Source organism: Lepidochelys kempii, chromosome 4 (assembly GCF_965140285.1).
Source record: "Lepidochelys kempii isolate rLepKem1 chromosome 4, rLepKem1.hap1, whole genome shotgun sequence".
Lineage (NCBI taxonomy): Eukaryota > Metazoa > Chordata > Testudines > Cheloniidae > Lepidochelys > Lepidochelys kempii.
In genome coordinates, this window is record NC_136383.1 from 43,091,530 (window position 1) to 43,111,291 (window position 19,762).

Here is a 19,762-nt window from a genome sequence, read left to right on the forward strand (position 1 = left end):
TGTGCAACAGATGTTCCAGGGACTAAAAGCCAAAACCTTGAAACTCTTGTATTTCTAATGAGAGAACTGCTTTTTTTATTGCTATAATTGTGTTGCACAGCTAGATGCAGATAGAGATGATAAATGTGGAGATTTGTGTAACAGTCAGACACTGCACAGGTGTCCTTTATAAATGTCAGATATGGAAAGACTGCTCCTTGGAGACTGGAGTATTACAAAGCTGAATGTTCTACACATTCATCATTGAAACAGGCTGGACGCCATCAATCTAGGCGAAAGCAAAGCCAAGTATTCTCAGCTAGACTCCATAGCACATCTAGTAATCAGCTATCCTAAAATGGAAAGCAGAACGTTTGTTTTAAAATCATCATGGGAAGTGGAATCTCACAAACATTCAAACTCTTCTGAGTCAGAATCTCATTCTTTTTCCTCAAGGTTTCCGTAGAAAAAGGTAAAGAAATTATTTCAGGAGGAAAAAATGCTGTAGTTTTCTCAAAGGAAGACATAGTTTGCAGTCTCCTTGTGTGTTATTAAGGTCAGCAGTGGGTATATCTGCTTGTGTTGATGACATTAAAACTTTTTTTAATAAAAAGAACACTACCAACTGAATTTATGAACTCAAAATCAACACAGCCACACCCAGTAAGGCCAAAATCCTGCTGGCCTTACTCATGAATTGTCCCAGGGCCTTCAGGAGGACTATCGTATGTGTAACACTGACAGACCGTGGTCATCAGCGGGTGGGATCGAACCTGGAACCTCTGGAGCTAAATGTATGAGCCTCTACTGCATAAGCTAAAAGCCACATGGCCCTGAGCTAACACTGCAGAGCGGACTCATTACTCTCTAAGGGGTCTTGGTGCCACTAGAGGGGACAGAACACCACACCCAGGAGGTTTGAGAGTTACATAAGCATGCAGGGTTTGGTATTCTTTCTAATACAAATGACTTTATACTTTTTACACAAGCTTGGTTTATAAATAAGACGCCCTAAAATAGCAGCTCTCTTTTACTGGGACAGGTATTTAAACCTCTCATACTCTTATTAGAAGTAGCCGACGTTCTTGCCTGTTTCAGTTTAAGGACAGCATACTTCACAACAACTATTCACTGAGCCACTTTTACACTTTATATTAAAGAAGAAAAAAATTTGGTTTATATATTTTTCTGCTTCCTATCTGATGCCTTCTCTCAACATTAAACTAGTAGCCTAAGCACCTTTGAAGCGAATGCTAAAGCTTCACCAAGATATAAGACATGAACGAATAATCTTTTGCATGGTCTGGGCAAACAGAAGTAATAATTTATTTCCCATTGGAGCAGGTCGGAGGCAAGGAATGAGGAATAGGTGGGGCCTTAGCTCTGCCCCTTATCACAATGGCTAGTGCTGGTGAACCTGTGCAGGGGGGCAGCATGGGTTGTATTAATTTGCAGCAGCTGCAGACCAAACAACAAAATTACTACTCTGTAGTGCAAAGGAGAGAATTGTGGCTCCTTCAGCATTGTTGCACGACCCCCTACTACGAGCTGGATCTTATGACACAAGCTAGCCCTTAGTATGTCTTGAATTATCAAGACTTCTACTTTAATACATACATCTGTAACCACTCTTGTAAATATTAGCAATTACACTGTGCACATGTTCCAAAGCATGACATCTTCTGGGAGAAGAGAGGCCTCCAAATATAGAAGGCATATGCCTCATAAATTCTTAATAAGAGGGTCTGCATTTACACCATATTTGTTCTAGAATTAAGTAAACTAATAATCTCCATACAAGTGTTTATCGCTGTAAGTATATAGCGCCTAAGCTATGTAACAAACTCTGTATGAAACTCCCAACTTTTGTCAAACCCTGATTAGAAACACACGTTTGTTGGTGTACATTTCCACAACCACACAATCAAAAATCCCATCCTTTACCTGACCACACATGTATCCAGAGTGGCTATTTCAAGACACACAGCAATGTGTACCATGTATCTAACTACAGAGTTTGGACTGTAAGACTGAAATGTGTCAGTGTTATGGTATGAATTTGCCTCTCTCAAAGAACAAAGATTTTGGTGCCTTTCCAGACATTTTATAGGAGTCAGCTCTATGCCAGGCCAACTAATTCAGCAGAAATCTCAAAGGGATTTTTAAAGAATTTTTCTTCATTTAAGATGACGGAAACTAGGTCCATACAGATCCACAGGAAGAGGAAAGTTCCCAAGGCAGTGTTACCCAACCTATTGGGTTGACGGTCCTAGAATGGTAGCAGACTAGCCCCAGGGTAGCTGACCCAAAGAGAGGAACAGTGGGTGTAGAGAAAGTTACATTACTTTGTATCCATCCAACTCCCCAAAGAAAATGTACGAATGTGGATAAAATGTTAGATAGATCTTTGAAAACCACCCTCCCCTCCCTCCCCACACTTGTGGCTGCTTCTAATGAGGATGGCAGCAAGGGCAGCTCATATGTACAAGGCTGAGGCTCTAACGGGAGTCTTTTAGCGCAAGCTTCTAAATTAGTTTCTGTTTAGTCCACCCCAGCCACATTTCAAGAGTGCATACCACCAAGAGATGCTCCCTGCCCATATTGAGCCCTGTGAAGTTTTCTTCTAAATGGCAAGTAGGAGCTATCAAGGCAAGGGAAAGATATGCAGGAAAGCAAAAGATAAGAAAAATAAAAAAGAGAAAAGACCATAGGAAAAAAGGGAAAGGATGGGAGAAAGGAAACAGGAAAACATGAGAATGTGCTGGTGTAGGGCATGAAAGAAACGAGATGGGAAAGGGGACAGCATCCATCCATCAATCCACTTCAAAAGGCACTCTAATGAAAAGGGTTAGGAGAAAAAAACTGTATGATTCCTTAAGGCGGTGGTTCCTATTTCTGATAGCTGCCTTTCATTCTATTGACTTCAATGAGGTTGTAGGGTTGTAAATAAGGTCAGTATTTAGGTTGGCAGATACAGGGTGGGATTTTTCAGAAATGTTCAACGTTGTTTTAGCTCTGCTCCCCTTGACTTATCTGGGAGAGTGAAACCTATGCAGAGTACTTCTGAAAAATCCCACCCATAGTGCTCAGTTCTGATCAAGGTTACACTAGTACAAATCAAGAATCACTCCATTCTTACACCAGTGAACGTGAGATCAGAACCAAACCCTTGAACTTTAACTCTGACTCTTACCAAATACACCAGGTATTCCATCAATTTCCATAGACCCTTAGGAGCAGAGCAGTTGTATTTAGAATAGCAGAAACATGTTTCATTAGATCAGACTGTCCTTCCGAAATAATTAATTTTGTATGCAAAAAGCATAGTATGAAGCACCAAGGTACAGCTATGTCAATAGTGAAAGAAGTTGACTGTCATCTTTTGGCATGAGGGCATATTCGCTTACAGTGCATATCCCAATTTTATGGCCCTACTGTGTCCACCCTTACATTTCAATAACAAAAGCACCTTTTAAAAAGCACCTATTTTCAGTAGGCACGTAGAAGATTTGATATGAAAGCTATTCATTTTATACCTTCTGGATTCAATACTACACAATGGCAAACCAAAAGAACGTCATCAGTAAATTGGTTCAGCTCTTGCAATATTACACAGAATATTAAAGAGTGATTTACAAGTCTTCCACAATGTGAAACCTACCTACCTCAGTCAAAAACAAAAATTTTTACATTCTCCTTGTAAGCGAGTGGACAGTCACCAGCAAGAGAAGCCAAATTGAGTCCCAGCTTCAGGTCTCTTCAAATTCTCTTCATTGGGGCTTGCTTTATTTTCAAAAATACAAATTCCAGACCAGAACACAGCAATTCAAACAGAGGCCATCATAAATATAAAGGGAAGGGTAAACCCCTTTGAAATCCCTCCTGGCCAGGGGAAAGCTCCTCTCACCTGTAAAGGGTTAAGAAGCTAAAGGTAACCTCGCTGGCACCTGACCAAAATGACCAATGAGGAGACAAGATACTTTCAAAAGCTGGGAGGAGGGAGAGAAACAAAGGGTCTGTGTCTGTCTGTAGTCGTCTTGGCCGGGGATAGAACAGGAATGGAGTCTTAGAACTTTTAGTAAGTAATCTAGCTAGGTATGTGTTAGATTATGATTTCTTTAAATGGCTGAGAAAGGAATTGTGCTGAATAGAATAACTATTTCTGTCTGTGTATCTTTTTTGTAACTTAAGGTTTTGCCTAGAGGGGTTCTCTATGTTTTTGAATATAATTACCCTGTAAGATATCTACCATCCTGATTTTACAGGGGGGATTTCTTTATTTCTATTTACTTCTTTTTTATTAAAAGTCTTCTTGTAAAAAAACTGAATGCTTTTTCATTGTTCTCAGATCCAAGGGTTTGGGTCTGTGGTCACCTATGCAAATTGGTGAGGCTTTTTATCCAACATTTCCCAGGAAAGGGGGGGTGCAAGTGTTGGGAGGATTGTTCATTGTTCTTAAGATCCAAGGGTCTGGGTCTGTAGTCACCTAGGCAAATTGGTGAGGCTTTTTACCAAACCTTGTCCAGGAAGTGGGGTGCAAGGTTTTGGGAAGTATTTTGGGGTGAAGGACGCGTCCAAACAGCTCTTCCCCAGTAACCAGTATTAGTTTGGTGGTGGTAGCGGCCAGTCCAAGGATAACGGATGTAATATTTTGTACCTTGGGGAAGTTTTGACCTAAGCTGGTAAAGATAAGCTTAGGAGGTTTTTCATGCAGGTCCCCACATCTGTACCCTAGAGTTCAGAGTGGGGGAGGAACTGTGACAGAGGCCTTTCCAGCTTCATCCAGCTAGGAGTAGAGGGCACATGCTCTCTTCCAGTAGTTCTCAAACTTTTGTACTGGCGACCCCTTTCACATAGCAAGCCTCTGAGTGCAACGACCCTTGTAAATTAAAAACGCTTTTTTATATATTTAACACCATTATAAAAGCTACAGGCAAAGCGGGGTTTGGGGAGGAGGCTGAGAGCTCGCAACCCCCCATGTAATAACCTCACAACCCCCAGTTTGAGAACCCCTGCTCTCTCCCCTATGACGACAACCTCTACAGCTGCTTCCTCTTAACTTTAACCCAACCCAGATCAGCCATGTGATACGCAGGAACCCAGTAGCCTTTTTCATGCTGGGTGCCTTTACATCTTGTCTCATTTCTAATAAACAATTTGTCTCAGAACTTAATAATATGTATTTTTGTCTTTTTTCCCCTTAAAAAGAAGTTATAAACTTGAATCAACTTCAGTTCAACTAAAGAAACAATATTAAGGATTATGACCACAGTATCATTCCCATCATTGTCCAATAAAAATGTGTCTGCCACATTTGGGAGTAACACAAAAGAACATAGATTAAGGATTCATTTAAATATACATTTATAATTATAACGATTTACTGTTTTATTTATCAAAGTGCCTGGCATTTTATCACATGCTTTTGAATATATTGAAATCAGATATGAAACAGGCATTTACGTTGTTTAAACAATATTTGCCGGATTACATGCTATTTGCAACAGCTTGTAATAGCATTATTTGTTTCGAATTTAATGTTTTTATAATGTGTGTTGTTATAAGACGATATGTAATAAGTATGAAAGAGCATGGCGCCATCTGGTAATCATTTAACAGCAATTAATAAGCCATTTATTAATGGAACTTTAAGTTAAGGTGTTACACAAATTTGTTCTTTAAATTTTTTTCAGTTTATTTAAATTGTGCCAAGGAAACAACTTTACAACATGTATGGGAATTATATAGCTGGAAAGCTTTAGTTATTGGCAAGTTACATCTCTAAAGCAATCCATACTGTATTAGGGATTAAGCTTTCCAATCATAGTGGGAGGCACATCTAGTAAAACACCATTTCTTCAGCCAGAGAAATCTTGGATCTTAAAGAGGAACCCAATCCAGCACATCCTTACTTACTCAATGGGATTACAATGGGAGCCCATTCACACAAAATGATGACAATCAGGGCTTCTGCCTGTGACTCTTGACCCCTGCTCTTCCTGGCTAATAAAAGGGAATAGAGCTCACCTGACCTCTATTAACAGAGCTTGAGTGTCTGCAGCTCCTGAACCCCAACTCATGGGCTACTGCCACATCCACACTACCCCTTGACGGTTCTGCTAGTGGCTGAAAATTTAGAACACCTAAGGCCTTACACTCTGCCTAAGATACCACCCACAGGGACCTAATTGAGCCAGTACACTATTTAAGAAGGAGACACAAGTAGCTGTCTGTGAAACAAGGTGGATCTTGGTTTGCTGCTGCTAGAGACCCTGTCTGCTACCTGACTCCTGACCTCATCCTTGGTTCCTGACTTTGACTCTGCCCTCAGACTCTTTCCAGTTCCTGGAACATATTGCCCTGGTTTCTGACTGCTCTGGCCTAGGCTATGGGTCTTTGACTTCCAACCCAACACCCACTCTCGACTTTGGCTGCTGTTTCCTGATTGACCCAGTTCTGACTTTTGGCTCTGACGCTTGGCTCCTGACATGCCAATTGGTCTTTGGTTCCTAAATACCAGGCCAGACAGCCCACATCCCAGTTGCTGGCATCGGTCTTCCACAGACCCCAACACAGGCTTTCGACACTCTTTGACTAGGGGAATCTATTATCACTCCAAAAATGGGGCACTAGGTGTAATCAATGTTAATCAATCTATTTGTCAACACTAGAGACCTCAAAAAAATTACCACCCAGCATCTGACCTCCCATTTCTAAGCAAGCTAATTAAGCAACTATTAAAAAAAAAAATCTCCAATACCATCTGCCAGTATCCTGGACTCCACATAGTCAGGCTTCTGTTAGAGACACTGTATTGATCCAGCATGTATTGATGGCCTCATGACTATAAATAAGGGAAGTAAGTCCATACTCACCCTACTGGACCTCTCTATGGTGACTGATGGTATCAAATGCCAAAGTAAGACCTGCCTAAGAAATTGATGAGTGAAAAGACATCCTTAAATGACTCAGGGCCTTCCTCATAGGCCATTGTCCCTCCACTACCAAAGCCCTCTTACTGTGGAAAACCACAAGGCTCAGTCCTCTCTCCTGTATTATTCAATGTAAATGTTGCCACTGAAACAATTATAATCAGATGTTAACAACAATTAGCTACAAATAAAATTAAAATGCTAATGGACACTTGGGCAAAGTAAGGTATAATGCTCAATATTTATTTTAGTCCCTTACCCAACCCATCCCCTAGGAGTGGCCATTCTGGCTAGCAGAGCATACAGGTGAAGATAACTACTTGGGCTTTGTTTCTCACATATCTGAAATCAGAGTCCCTCCAACAATTGAGCAAACAGCCTCACTTACTATAAACGTGGCTGCATCCATGGAGATAGTATAGTGCCCTAAGCCAAAATCCAGGACCAACCAGAATGAAGTCTTCCCATAATGGGTATTCTTCTTTTCAGTCCCATTTACGGCAGCTTTGCAGCTTCTAAGTACAGACACAACGACAAGTAAAGGCAAAGATGAGGAAGGAAATGCTGTAATTCAAGGTCTTCTGTGTTTTTCAGAAGCCCAGAAGGTGAAGGCAAGCTCCATTTTATGGCTTCCTGTCATTTTATGGGCTCATTTTCAATTATATTGTTGTCCCTGTGCTGAATGGTAACAGATGTCAAGACCTTACAGGTTAGCTTTCTAGTGGAGAAAAAAAAATCAATGACATGAAGTCTGGATATGTTCTTGGGTATGCCACTTGTTTATTTTTCACTGTATGCCCCAGTCCTTAACCATAGGTAGTCACAAATAGCACACAGGCAATCCCCTCTTTCAGGCATCTCAGCCCAATTACCAATGTCCAGTTCCCAGGGAAAAACTCAGAGTTAAGAATTGACACTAGTTAGAGTGTAAGGCAAAAACTAACTTGCTTCTTGACAGAGCTCTACCAAAGAACTACATCACAAAAACTAAAAGCAATAAAAGCATTTCTTCAAAGACTGAAGAGAGCTCACATACTAAGAAAAAAGAACTTGTGAGTCCTTATGGAACAGCACCATCTGTTGACTCCTGTCAAGGTTCCTCCCCCACTCTGAACTCTAGGGTACAGATGTGGGGACCTGCATGAAAAACCTCCTAAGCTTATCTTTACCAGCTTAGGTCAAAACTTCCCCAAGGTAACAAATATTACCCCCGTTATCCTTGGAATGGCCGCTACCACCACCAAACTAATACTGGTTACTGGGGAAGAGCTGTTTGGACGCGTCCTTCCCCCCAAAATACTTCACAAAACCTTGCACCCCACTTCCTGGACAAGGTTTGGTAAAAAGCCTCACCAATTTGCATAGGTGACCACAGACCCAGACCCTTGGATCTTAAGAACAATGAACAATCCTCCCAACACTTGCACCCCCCCTTTCCTGGGAAATGTTGGATAAAAAGCCTCACCAATTTGCATAGGTGACCACAAACCCAAACCCTTGGATCTGAGAACAATGAAAAAGCATTCAGTGTTTTACAAGAAGACTTTTAATAAAAAATAGAAGTAAATAGAAATAAAGAAATCCCCCCTGTAAAATCAGGATGGTATATATCTTACAGGGTAATTAGATTAAAAAAACATAGAGAACCCCTCTAGGCAAAACCTTAAGTTACAAAAAAGATACACAGACAGAAATAGTTATTCTATTCAGCACAATTCTTTTCTCAGCCATTTAAAGAAATCATAATCTAACACATACCTAGCTAGATTACTTACTAAAAGTTCTAAGGCTCCATTCCTGTTCTGTCCCTGGCCAAGACGACTACAGACAGACACACAAACCCTTTGTTTCTCTCCCTCCTCCCAGCTTTTGAAAGTATCTTGTCTCCTCATTGGTCATTTTGGTCAGGTGCCAGCGAGGTTACCTTTAGCTTCTTAACCCTTTACAGGTGAGAGGAGCTTTCCCCTGGCCAGGAGGGATTTCAAAGGGGTTTACCCTTCCCTTTATATTTATGACACGCCCCCCAAATCTCAGCTAGGGTGAAACACTGGCTGGGATTTCTTCCTGGAGCTCTAGGAAAACAGAGTTAATAAGACACATGCATCTCTAAATATACTACCAAGTACATAAAGACTAACAATATTTTCCACATCTCAAGGACGATTTTAACCAGTTGATTCTGGGAAACTTTCACGGGAGAGTGCATCAGCCACTTTGTTAGAAGCTCCTGAGATGTGTTGGATGTCGAAATCAAAATCTTGGAGAGCTAAACTCCACCGAAGAAGTTTTCTGTTAGTTTCTTTGACGGTGTGAAGCCACTTTAGTGCAGCATGGTCGGTTTGCAGGTGGAAACGCCGTCCCCAAACATATGGGCGTAGCTTTTCCAGAGCGTAGACAATGGCATAACATTCTTTTTCAGTGACTGACCAGTTGCTTTCCCTCTCAGACAGTTTTTTGCTGAGGAACACTACAGGGTGGAATTCTTGATCAGGTCCTTTCTGCATTAAAACTGCTCCCACACCACGCTCGGATGCATCTGTGGTTACTAGGAACGGTTTGTCAAAGTCTGGGGCCCTTAGTACAGGGTCAGACATGAGTGTCGCTTTAAGCTTGTTAAAGGCCTTCTGACACCTTCCGGTCCACTGAACAGCATTTGGCTGTTTCTTTTTGGTTAGGTCTGTCAGTGGGGCAGCGATTTGGCTGTAGTGCGGTACAAATCGTCTGTAATAACCGGCCAAGCCTAAGAAGGATTGAACCTGTTTCTTTGACTTTGGGACAGGCCACTTTTGGATAGCATCCACTTTGGCCTGTAGGGGGCTGATAGTTCCTTGACCCACCTGGTGTCCAAGGTAAGTCACTCTGTTTAGGCCTATTTGACACTTCTTAGCCTTAACAGTTAGTCCTGCCTCCCTTATGCGCTCAAGGACTTTTTGTAGATGTTCCAGGTGGTCTGCCCAGGAATCCGAAAATATGGCCACATCGTCAAGGTAGGCGACTGCATATTCTCCTAATCCCGCTAGGAGACCATCTACAAGTCTTTGGAAAGTGGCGGGTGCATTTCGCAGCCCGAAAGGGAGTACATTAAATTCATACAGCCCGAGATGTGTGATGAAGGCTGACCTTTCCTTGGCAGATTCATCTAGCGGTACCTGCCAGTACCCCTTGGTTAAGTCCAAGGTAGAGATGAACTGGGCCCTTCCCAGTTTCTCTAATAGTTCATCTGTGCGTGGCATGGGATAGTTGTCTGGGCGAGTTACAGCATTTAGCTTACGGTAGTCCACACAAAAACGTATTTCCCCATCTGGTTTGGGAACTAGAACCACTGGAGATGCCCATGCACTTTCAGAGGGGCGGATTACACCCATCTGTAACATATCCTGGATCTCCCGTTCTATAGCAGTTTTAGCTTGAGGAGACACCCGGTAAGGGTGGACCCTAATTGGGTGAGCATTACCTGTGTCAATGGAGTGGTATGCCCGTTCAGTCAGTCCTGGGGTGGCTGAGAACGTTGGCGCGTAGCTAGTGCACAGCTCCTGGATCTGCTGTCGCTGCATACGCCCAAGGGTCATGGAGAGGTTCACCTCTTCCACACCACCAGCACATTTCCCTTCGTAGTAAACACCTTCAGGCCACTCAGCGTCGTCTCCTCCCTGGGCTGTAAACTGACAAACCTTTAATTCTCTGGAATAAAAGGGCTTTAGAGAATTAATATGGTACACCTTAGGCTTTCGGTTGGAGGTGGGGAATGCTATGAGATAATTAACAGCTCCCAGGCGCTCCTGGACCACGAATGGCCCTTCCCACGATGCTTCCATTTTATGGGCCTGGAGCGCCTTTAAGACCATGACCTGGTCTCCTACTTTGAAGGAACGCTCTCTGGCATGTTTATCATACCAGGCTTTTTGCTCTTTTTGAGCATCCTGTAAGTTTTCTCTAGCAAGGGCTAAAGAGGTTCGGAGGGTGTTTTGTAGGTTGGTTACAAAGTCCAGAATGTTAGTTCCTGGAGAAGGTGTAAATCCCTCCCATTGCTGCTTCACCAACTGCAATGGCCCCTTAACCTCACGGCCATATACAAGTTCAAATGGGGAAAACCCTAAACTGGGATGTGGTACAGCTCTGTAGGCAAAGAGCAACTGCTGCAATACTAGGTCCCAATCATTGGAGTGCTCATTTACGAATTTACGTATCATGGCCCCCAAAGTTCCATTAAACTTCTCCACCATGCCATTTGTTTGATGATGGTAAGGAGTGGCAACCAAGTGATTTACCCCATGAGCTTCCCAAAGGTTTTTCATAGTTCCTGCCAGGAAATTAGTCCCTGCATCTGTGAGGATGTCGGAGGGCCAACCTACCCTGGCAAAAATGTCTGCTAGTGCCTGGCACACACTTTTAGCCCTGGTGTTGCTTAGAGCTACTGCTTCCGGCCATCGGGTGGCAAAATCCATGAAAGTCAGTATGTACTGCTTTCCTCTGGGTGTCTTTTTCGGAAAAGGACCCAGAATATCCACAGCTACTCGCTGAAATGGAACTTCAATGATGGGGAGTGGCTGGAGAGGAGCTTTGACCTGGTCTTGGGGTTTTCCCACTCTTTGGCACACCTCACAAGACTGGACATAGGTAGAAACATCCTTGCCCATTCCCTCCCAGTGGAATGACCCCCCCAAACGGTCTTTGGTCCTGTTCACCCCAGCATGGCCACTAGGGTGATCATGGGCTAAGCTCAAGAGCTTGGCCCGGTATTTAGTTGGAACTACCAACTGTCTCTGAGGATGCCAGTCTTCCTGGTGTCCCCCAGAAAGAGTTTCCTTGTATAAAAGTCCTCTTTCTACAACAAACCTGGATCGATTAGAAGAGCTGAGAGGCGGTGGGTTGCTCCGTGCCGCCGTCCAAGCTCTCTGGAGGCTTTCATCTGCTTCCTGTTCGGTCTGGAACTGTTCCCTTGATGCTGGAGACATCAGTTCCTCATGGGATTGTGGACCTAGGCTTGGTCCCTCTGGAAGCGATATAGGGGATGGAGCTGTTTCTGTTGACTGTGAACCGCTCTCCGCTGGTGCACTATGTTGGGATTCAGGCTCCGGCTGAGCCTCTTGTGTAGGGTTATCGGCTGCTGCCAGTTCAGGTTCGGTGGGGCCCTCTGGTGTTGAGGTTGCGAGTACTGGATTCAGTGCTGACACGGGGTCTGGTGTTGGTTGTTCGGCTGGTTCCGGTTCTGGGACTGGTTCCGTCTGGGTCTCTGGGACTGGATCCACTACTGCTGTTGCAGACATTGGCCTGGGGTCCAGGTCCATCACCTCTGACTGGGTCCTGATAGAAGTTTCCGGAACAGAGCTAGGCCTCACGGCTTGTTTAGCCTGGTTGCGGGTGACCATTCCCACCCTCTTGGCCTGCTTCACATGATTGGCCAAGTCTTCCCCCAACAGCATGGGGATGGGATAATCATCATAGACTGCAAAAGTCCACATTCCTGACCAGCCCTTGTACTGGACAGGCAACTTGGCTGTAGGCAAATTGAAAGAGTTGGACTTGAAGGGTTGAATCGTCACTTGGATCTCTGGGTTGATTAAATTGGGGTCCACTAAGGAAGCATGGATAGCTGACACTTGTGCTCCGGTGTCCCTCCACGCGGTGACCTTCTTCCCGCCCACACTCACAGTTTCCCTCCGCTCCAAGGGTATCTGGGAGGTATCTGGGCCTGTGGACCTCTGGTGTGATTCCGGTGCAATGAACTGTAATCTGTTGGGGTTCTTGGGGCAGTTGGCCTTTACATGCCCCAGCTCGTTACATTTAAAACATCGTCCAGCTGACGGGTCACCGGGGCGAGGTGGGTTGCTGGAGAACGGGGTGGTGGGACGATAAGGGGTCTGGAGGGTTCTTTGGGAGGTAGGTGGGGCTTTGGGCGGCCCCCGGTAATAGGGTGTGGTCTGGGGTGGTCCCTTCTGGTCTCCGCTCCAACTGCGACCAGTTTTCTTCTTCTCTGCCACCTCCACCCATCTGGCTCCAATCTCTCCTGCCTCGATTACAGTTTTGGGTTTCCCATCTAGGATGTATCTTTCTATTTCCTCAGGAACACCCTCTAAGAATTGTTCCATTTGCATTAGGAAGGGCAAATTTACTGGAGATTCAACACTTGCTCCTGATATCCAGGCATCCCAATGTTTCACAATGTGGTAGGCATGTCGGGTAAATGACATGTCTGGTTTCCACCTTAGGGCTCGGAACCTCCGACGAGACTGCTCGGGTGTTATCCCCATTCTGACTCTCGCCTTGGATTTAAACAGTTCATACTTGTTCATGTGTTCTTTAGGCATTTCAGCTGCCACCTCAGCTAAGGGTCCACTGAGCTGCGGCCTCAGCTCTACCATGTATTGGTCAGTAGAGATGTTGTACCCAAGGCAGGCCCTTTCGAAGTTTTCTAAGAAGGCCTCAGTATCATCACCTGCCTTGTAGGTGGGGAACTTTCTGGGATGGGAAGTGGTACCTGGAGAAGGATTGCTAGGGTTTGTTGGTATATTCTGCTGGGCCTTTATCCTCTCCACCTCCTCCACATGCTTCCTTGCCTCCATTTCCCTCTTGTGGGCAGCCTCCTGTACCTCCTCCTTCAGCCGCATGAGTTCTATCTGTCTTTCATGTTCCCTTTGTTTTTCCTCAGCCTGAAATTTGGCTAATTCCAGCTGTAGTCGAGCTGAGGATTTGGTCATTCTAACCTCTCTGTTTTTAACTAACTTTACACCTGAGGTTTAGAAATAAACAAACAAAACTTGGCTGTAAAATTTTGCTGTGCTGGAATAGAATACCTATTCTCTGATAGTGATTGTCAGCCTACAGAAAAAGACAATTCCCTTGTCTCTGCTCTGGGCCCAAATTAAAGCAAAAAACCTCCAACTACTTGGAAACCTGCTTACCCAGCCCAACGAAGAAAAAAAAAAAATTTCTTTTCAAACCTGTGCTCCTTGTAAAACAAAAAAAAAAATCAAAATCCTAAAAAAAAACCTGCCACTTTTGTCTCCAGGCAAATGGGTAGAGCACACACCCCCTATTTACTTTTAGGAAGAAAAGAAAAAAAAAAAAAAAACCTCTGGGTTGGAAGACTGTGAATTTCCCTGCAGGAGTTAAGTACCCTGCCTCCAGGCAAATGAAACCTGCAATTCACAAGATAATCCCCTTTTGTCTCTGCTTGGCCACAAAGCAGAGAGAAACCAAGCTGCTTTCAGTTTCAAAGCTGCCTTCTGGACTTCCTAAAAATTCCTTTTTAAAATCTGTATTTCTAGTTCAAAAAATCTCAACTGGATCTCAAAATGATTTCAGGTTAATCCCACCACTGTGCCACCATGTCAAGGTTCCTCCCCCACTCTGAACTCTAGGGTACAGATGTGGGGACCTGCATGAAAAACCTCCTAAGCTTATCTTTACCAGCTTAGGTCAAAACTTCCCCAAGGTAACAAAATATTACCCCCGTTATCCTTGGAATGGCCGCTACCACCACCAAACTAATACTGGTTACTGGGGAAGAGCTGTTTGGACGCGTCCTTCCCCCCAAAATACTTCACAAAACCTTGCACCCCACTTCCTGGACAAGGTTTGGTAAAAAGCCTCACCAATTTGCATAGGTGACCACAGACCCAGACCCTTGGATCTTAAGAACAATGAACAATCCTCCCAACACTTGCACCCCCCCTTTCCTGGGAAATGTTGGATAAAAAGCCTCACCAATTTGCATAGGTGACCACAAACCCAAACCCTTGGATCTGAGAACAATGAAAAAGCATTCAGTGTTTTACAAGAAGACTTTTAATAAAAAATAGAAGTAAATAGAAATAAAGAAATCCCCCCTGTAAAATCAGGATGGTATATATCTTACAGGGTAATTAGATTAAAAAAACATAGAGAACCCCTCTAGGCAAAACCTTAAGTTACAAAAAAGATACACAGACAGAAATAGTTATTCTATTCAGCACAATTCTTTTCTCAGCCATTTAAAGAAATCATAATCTAACACATACCTAGCTAGATTACTTACTAAAAGTTCTAAGGCTCCATTCCTGTTCTGTCCCTGGCCAAGACGACTACAGACAGACACACAAACCCTTTGTTTCTCTCCCTCCTCCCAGCTTTTGAAAGTATCTTGTCTCCTCATTGGTCATTTTGGTCAGGTGCCAGCGAGGTTACCTTTAGCTTCTTAACCCTTTACAGGTGAGAGGAGCTTTCCCCTGGCCAGGAGGGATTTCAAAGGGGTTTACCCTTCCCTTTATATTTATGACAACTCCCATCATAAGAGTATTTATTCCAAGTGATGTAACAAATGTTAATGTTCTCCTGATGCCCTACCGAAGACCCGTGTACTCCCCTTTCTGCCTTAAAAAGGCACGAAAAGGCTAGAGAGATACAGGGTTCAAATCTGCCCCCATCACCTTTGTACATCAAGCACTTTGCACAATTTTGGTGCTATACATCTAAAGATAATAATCTTCCCCTCCTGGAGGGAAGGACAATGATGGAATGAATAGGGAAGGAGGCTGGTCAACAAAAGTGAAAATGCTGGGATCTGTATAGGAGAAACCAATGGACAGCTAGCCTTGAAACACCCTGCTACTGAGTCTTCCAGGTCCCATCGTGGGTTCATGATATTACTGTGTACCTGCCTTACCTCCTTTCCCCAATGCATACACCACATCCATAGTATTGAAAAGCCATGGCAGGGAGAGGAATTTCTGCTACTAACAGTGCTTTAAGCACTCTATTTCCTGATTGGCTGGGAAGGTAAACTTGCTGTGCAGAGTAGCTCTTCCCTTCACTCCTTTCTGTGGCCATGCCTTCTAGCTGTGTCAGGGATGGTTGTGGCTATAGGGAAAGAGCCATGTGGCAGAGGAACATGTTTAGCTGCCTTTCCACATCACCTCCCAGACTCCTTTTTTTCCCCCCCAATAGAGTATTTGCATCTCTAGGTGCTCTTTTGTGATGCATGAATGGAGAGACACATATGGTCCTAAATAGCAGCTACCTGAAATTGTCCTGTTGTTGCCTTGTCCACAGACTTTAGATTTTATATTTTAAATATAGTAATTTGAATTATGTTGTCCCAAAAATCTTTCCTAGGTAAATTTCTCTCAGGTGTCCTTTCAAAATATTTATTAGCAGAAATCATGTCCAGGGTGAATAGGTGCACGAAAGACCAAGAAAGACACCTGTGAACAGCATGGCAGCAAAAGGCCCAGATCCAGCTATGTGTCACAGAGAGTGATCCTTGCCTTCCTCTGAGAAGAAATCTCCTGCCTTTGCTGCAGCCTAGCCAGACAGGATTTAGCAATAGACTGTAAAACTGTAATAATCGGCTGCTGGCAATAGTTCAGTGTGGATGTGCGTCATCCCCTACAGAAGCAAATATATTTGAAAAATTGATGCAAGGCAAAATTTCCATATTTCCAGCAATAAATATCTGTTTTCAGTGAAAATGGTAAAATGCCATTCTCCTGCAAAAATGGTGACTTTTCATTTATTTGCCCTGAGCAGCAATTACAAACATTGAAATTTCTTTAGTGTAACAGTGAAGTGCTCTTGATCTTGGCTCCTCATCACACTGAGCTTTCCCCTGCTATTGATATCCTTTGTATGTGGCAAGAATGTGGCTCATTTGCCCCAGGTCATTTGAACTTAACTTTTCTACCACCACGGTATACTCATGTTTTCTGTGAAACAGACAGTATGATGTAAAGTTTTATAAAAAGACTGCCATCTAAGACCACCATGGAGATATCCCACCACATACACATACCCCTATCCAAAACAATACTCAGCCAAAAGCTCCTGGGCAGATTTATATATATAATCTTTTGTTTTTGTGGAATGGGGAAGGGTTTCCGCTTACAGTTATATAAATTGAAGGGCAAATTCACACCTACCAATCTCAACAGGTTTTAATTCAATCCATAACACCCAGCTCATGATACTATGATGTTGTCAGAACGAGGGCATGTTAGAATTAATCTCAAACTCATCTTGACTCTTAAAAACAATGAAATGGTGTTTGTACATAGCTCAGTACAAACATTTTAAGCACCATCTAGATTTTTGTATTTGAGGTCATTACTTTAAGTTTCTGTTAATCAGAAGATATGATTTTTTCTTAATTACCCGGTATCATCAAGGCCAAGTCTGTCCATTCATAATTGTATGTAAGGAGGCTGTTTAAATCATCTCTTGGCAGGGTCTTCTCCAAACATGAATAAGTTCGATTTTCAGTACTGTGGAGACTCTAGAATATTTGGGGGAGGTGGGGCAGAGGGAAGGTTTGAAGGAAGAGTGTTGGCAGCACTCCTACTGGAGCAGAGCTAAGGCTGTGGTGAATTGTCTATGGTGCACTGGTGACTGATCTAGTGGCAAAATTCATTTGTGGGTGTCTGGATGGAGTATATATTGTCAATTACCTTAACTCCCTGTTCCTTGCTGTGGTGGTTTTGGAAAAGGTATGTTACAAACACAACTTTTAAGTTATTTAAAACAAAATAGTAGAAATATTAAAAGTTCTAGGGTTTTATACCATTTTTTTAAAATGAATGTACTATTTTGGTTGAGCCTTATGAGGTATTTTATGCAAACACTGAAGAAGTACCTGTTCACTGGTCACAGAGAAATGTACAGAGGAAAAATTAGTACGGTCTCTTTACCACTGTGACTCTAACGTTATCAATATCATTAGGATAAAGTTATTATACAGTTAATTATGCAGCTTACTATGTGGTTTTCTTCAGACATATGTACCAAAACCTAGGCAAGACTCCCATTGACTTCAGTGAGGGTTGGATTTCATAAAAAAATTGTGACATGTTGCTGGCGACGCAAATCTGCATATTTTCCAGCAAAAAAATTCAGCAAACTATAATTTCACCCAGCACTAGTCTTGAATGAGTAATAGTCAACGTGAAAGAGTGAACCCCCCAACAGCATCAAGAGATTGTTAACGAGCAATTTCTTTATGCAAACCCTTTATCCCTCCTCTAAAATTTACTGAGATAGGATCAGACCACAGAAGATGAAGGAAATTGTGCTTTTGGAGCACCATAAAATGAAAAAGCACTCACCTGTGAAATGGGCAGCCCTAAGGGGGTCCAGCTCACTGATCAAATATTGTACAGACAGTAAAGAATTTGACAAGTCAGACAGAACCAGAATTTAAACCCATTCCCCGGGAAGCAGTCAATGGTAACATTGCCATTCTGGACTTGTTTGCTAAAGGCAGAGACTTTCTTGGATGAGGAAACCAGAAAGAATGCACCCCTCTGATTTCAGTTTCTTAAAAAGGACACAGCACTCTGCTTTTAAACAATAGTTAAAGGACCAAGCTCAAAGGCCTGTGACTGAAGGAGATAATGCATTACCCTATGCAGCATTTAAAAGAATTTTAAATAAATTTCCAATAAGATGGGGGGGGGAGCCTGTTTTTTCTATTGGTTAGAAGCCTGGTTCCCAAACTTGTTCTGCCGCTTGTGCAGGAAAGCCCCTGGTGGGCTGGGCCGGTTTGTTTACCTGCCACGTCCGCAGGTTCAGCTGATCGCGCTTCCCAGTGGCCGTAGTTCGCTGCTCCAGGCCAATGGGAGCTGCTGGAAGCGGCGCAGGCCGAGGGATGTACTGGCCGCCGCTTCCAGCAGCTCCCATTGGCCTGGAGCAGCGAACTGCAGTCACTGGGAGCCAAAAAAATCGGCTGAACCTGCAGACGCGGCAGGTAAACAAACTGGCCCGGCCCACTAGGGGCTTTCCCTACACAAGCAGCAGAACAAGTTTGGGAACCACTGGGTTAGAACAACACTGCTACAGCATCTTATGGCCAATTCAAGCCTCTAGCATGTGGGGTGCAGGTCTCTTGCCAGGATTATCAGAGTATATCTCACTTAATCATTTCCCTGCTGTTGTGGGGACCTCAGGCACTGGTGCACCTTGGTCACGCCTATTCTCTGCCTGTAGCACATAACAGTCTAGTCTTCTGCAAATTGCAATACTTTATAGTCTCATTTTGGTTGTTCGGTTTAGTTTGCACATGCTGGATTTGTTGGTGATACACAGGAGGTCAGACTAGATGATCAAGTGGTTCCTTCTGTTTTTAAACTCTATGACTATGACCCCCACCACATAAAAACACAGTTATTATGAAAAGCACTTAGTTTCAAACAATGTAAACTTTTCCACTTTGACTCCCCACACCACCACATAAAAACACGTATGTCATAATTAAACAATGTGGAGAACAGATTTTCCATCTCATGATAAAAATTTAAGATTTAAAAAAAAAAAAAAAAGACTCAGGTTGGGACAAAAAAGCCAAAATTGAAGTTTTATTGTGAAATTAAATTTTAAAAAAATTAAATAATTTCATGTCTTTCAAACCATTTCAGGCTACCTTGATATTTTTTTCCAATTTTTTTCCTAAACAAAATTTAGTCTGTGTGACTAAATTCACATACACAAAAGTTGGTTTCACCAAATTGGCATTGTCAAACAGAAAACTGTCAATTAAAGTTTTCTAACCAGCTAAAATCAGCATGAAAACTTACAAGAAATGTGGAGATGCAACATTAAGTGGAAATCGCCATACCAGTATATTTGCACGAGGTGACCTTGTCTTACAGGACAAACTAAGAAAAATTTCCAGGGTGAACCTGGAGTTTGCTTTGTGTCAACCAGGATCCCTGCTGCTCCAGCATCACAGAGGTTGTCAGCGATACCACAGGTCTCTGCTTCAGCAGAAAAAGACATTAATATTGTAAAGCTAAATCCTTAGAAGGAAGTACTGCCCTAAAATTATTTTTAAATATGTGCATATTAAATAAAATAATAATTTTGCATAACCAATTAATATTACA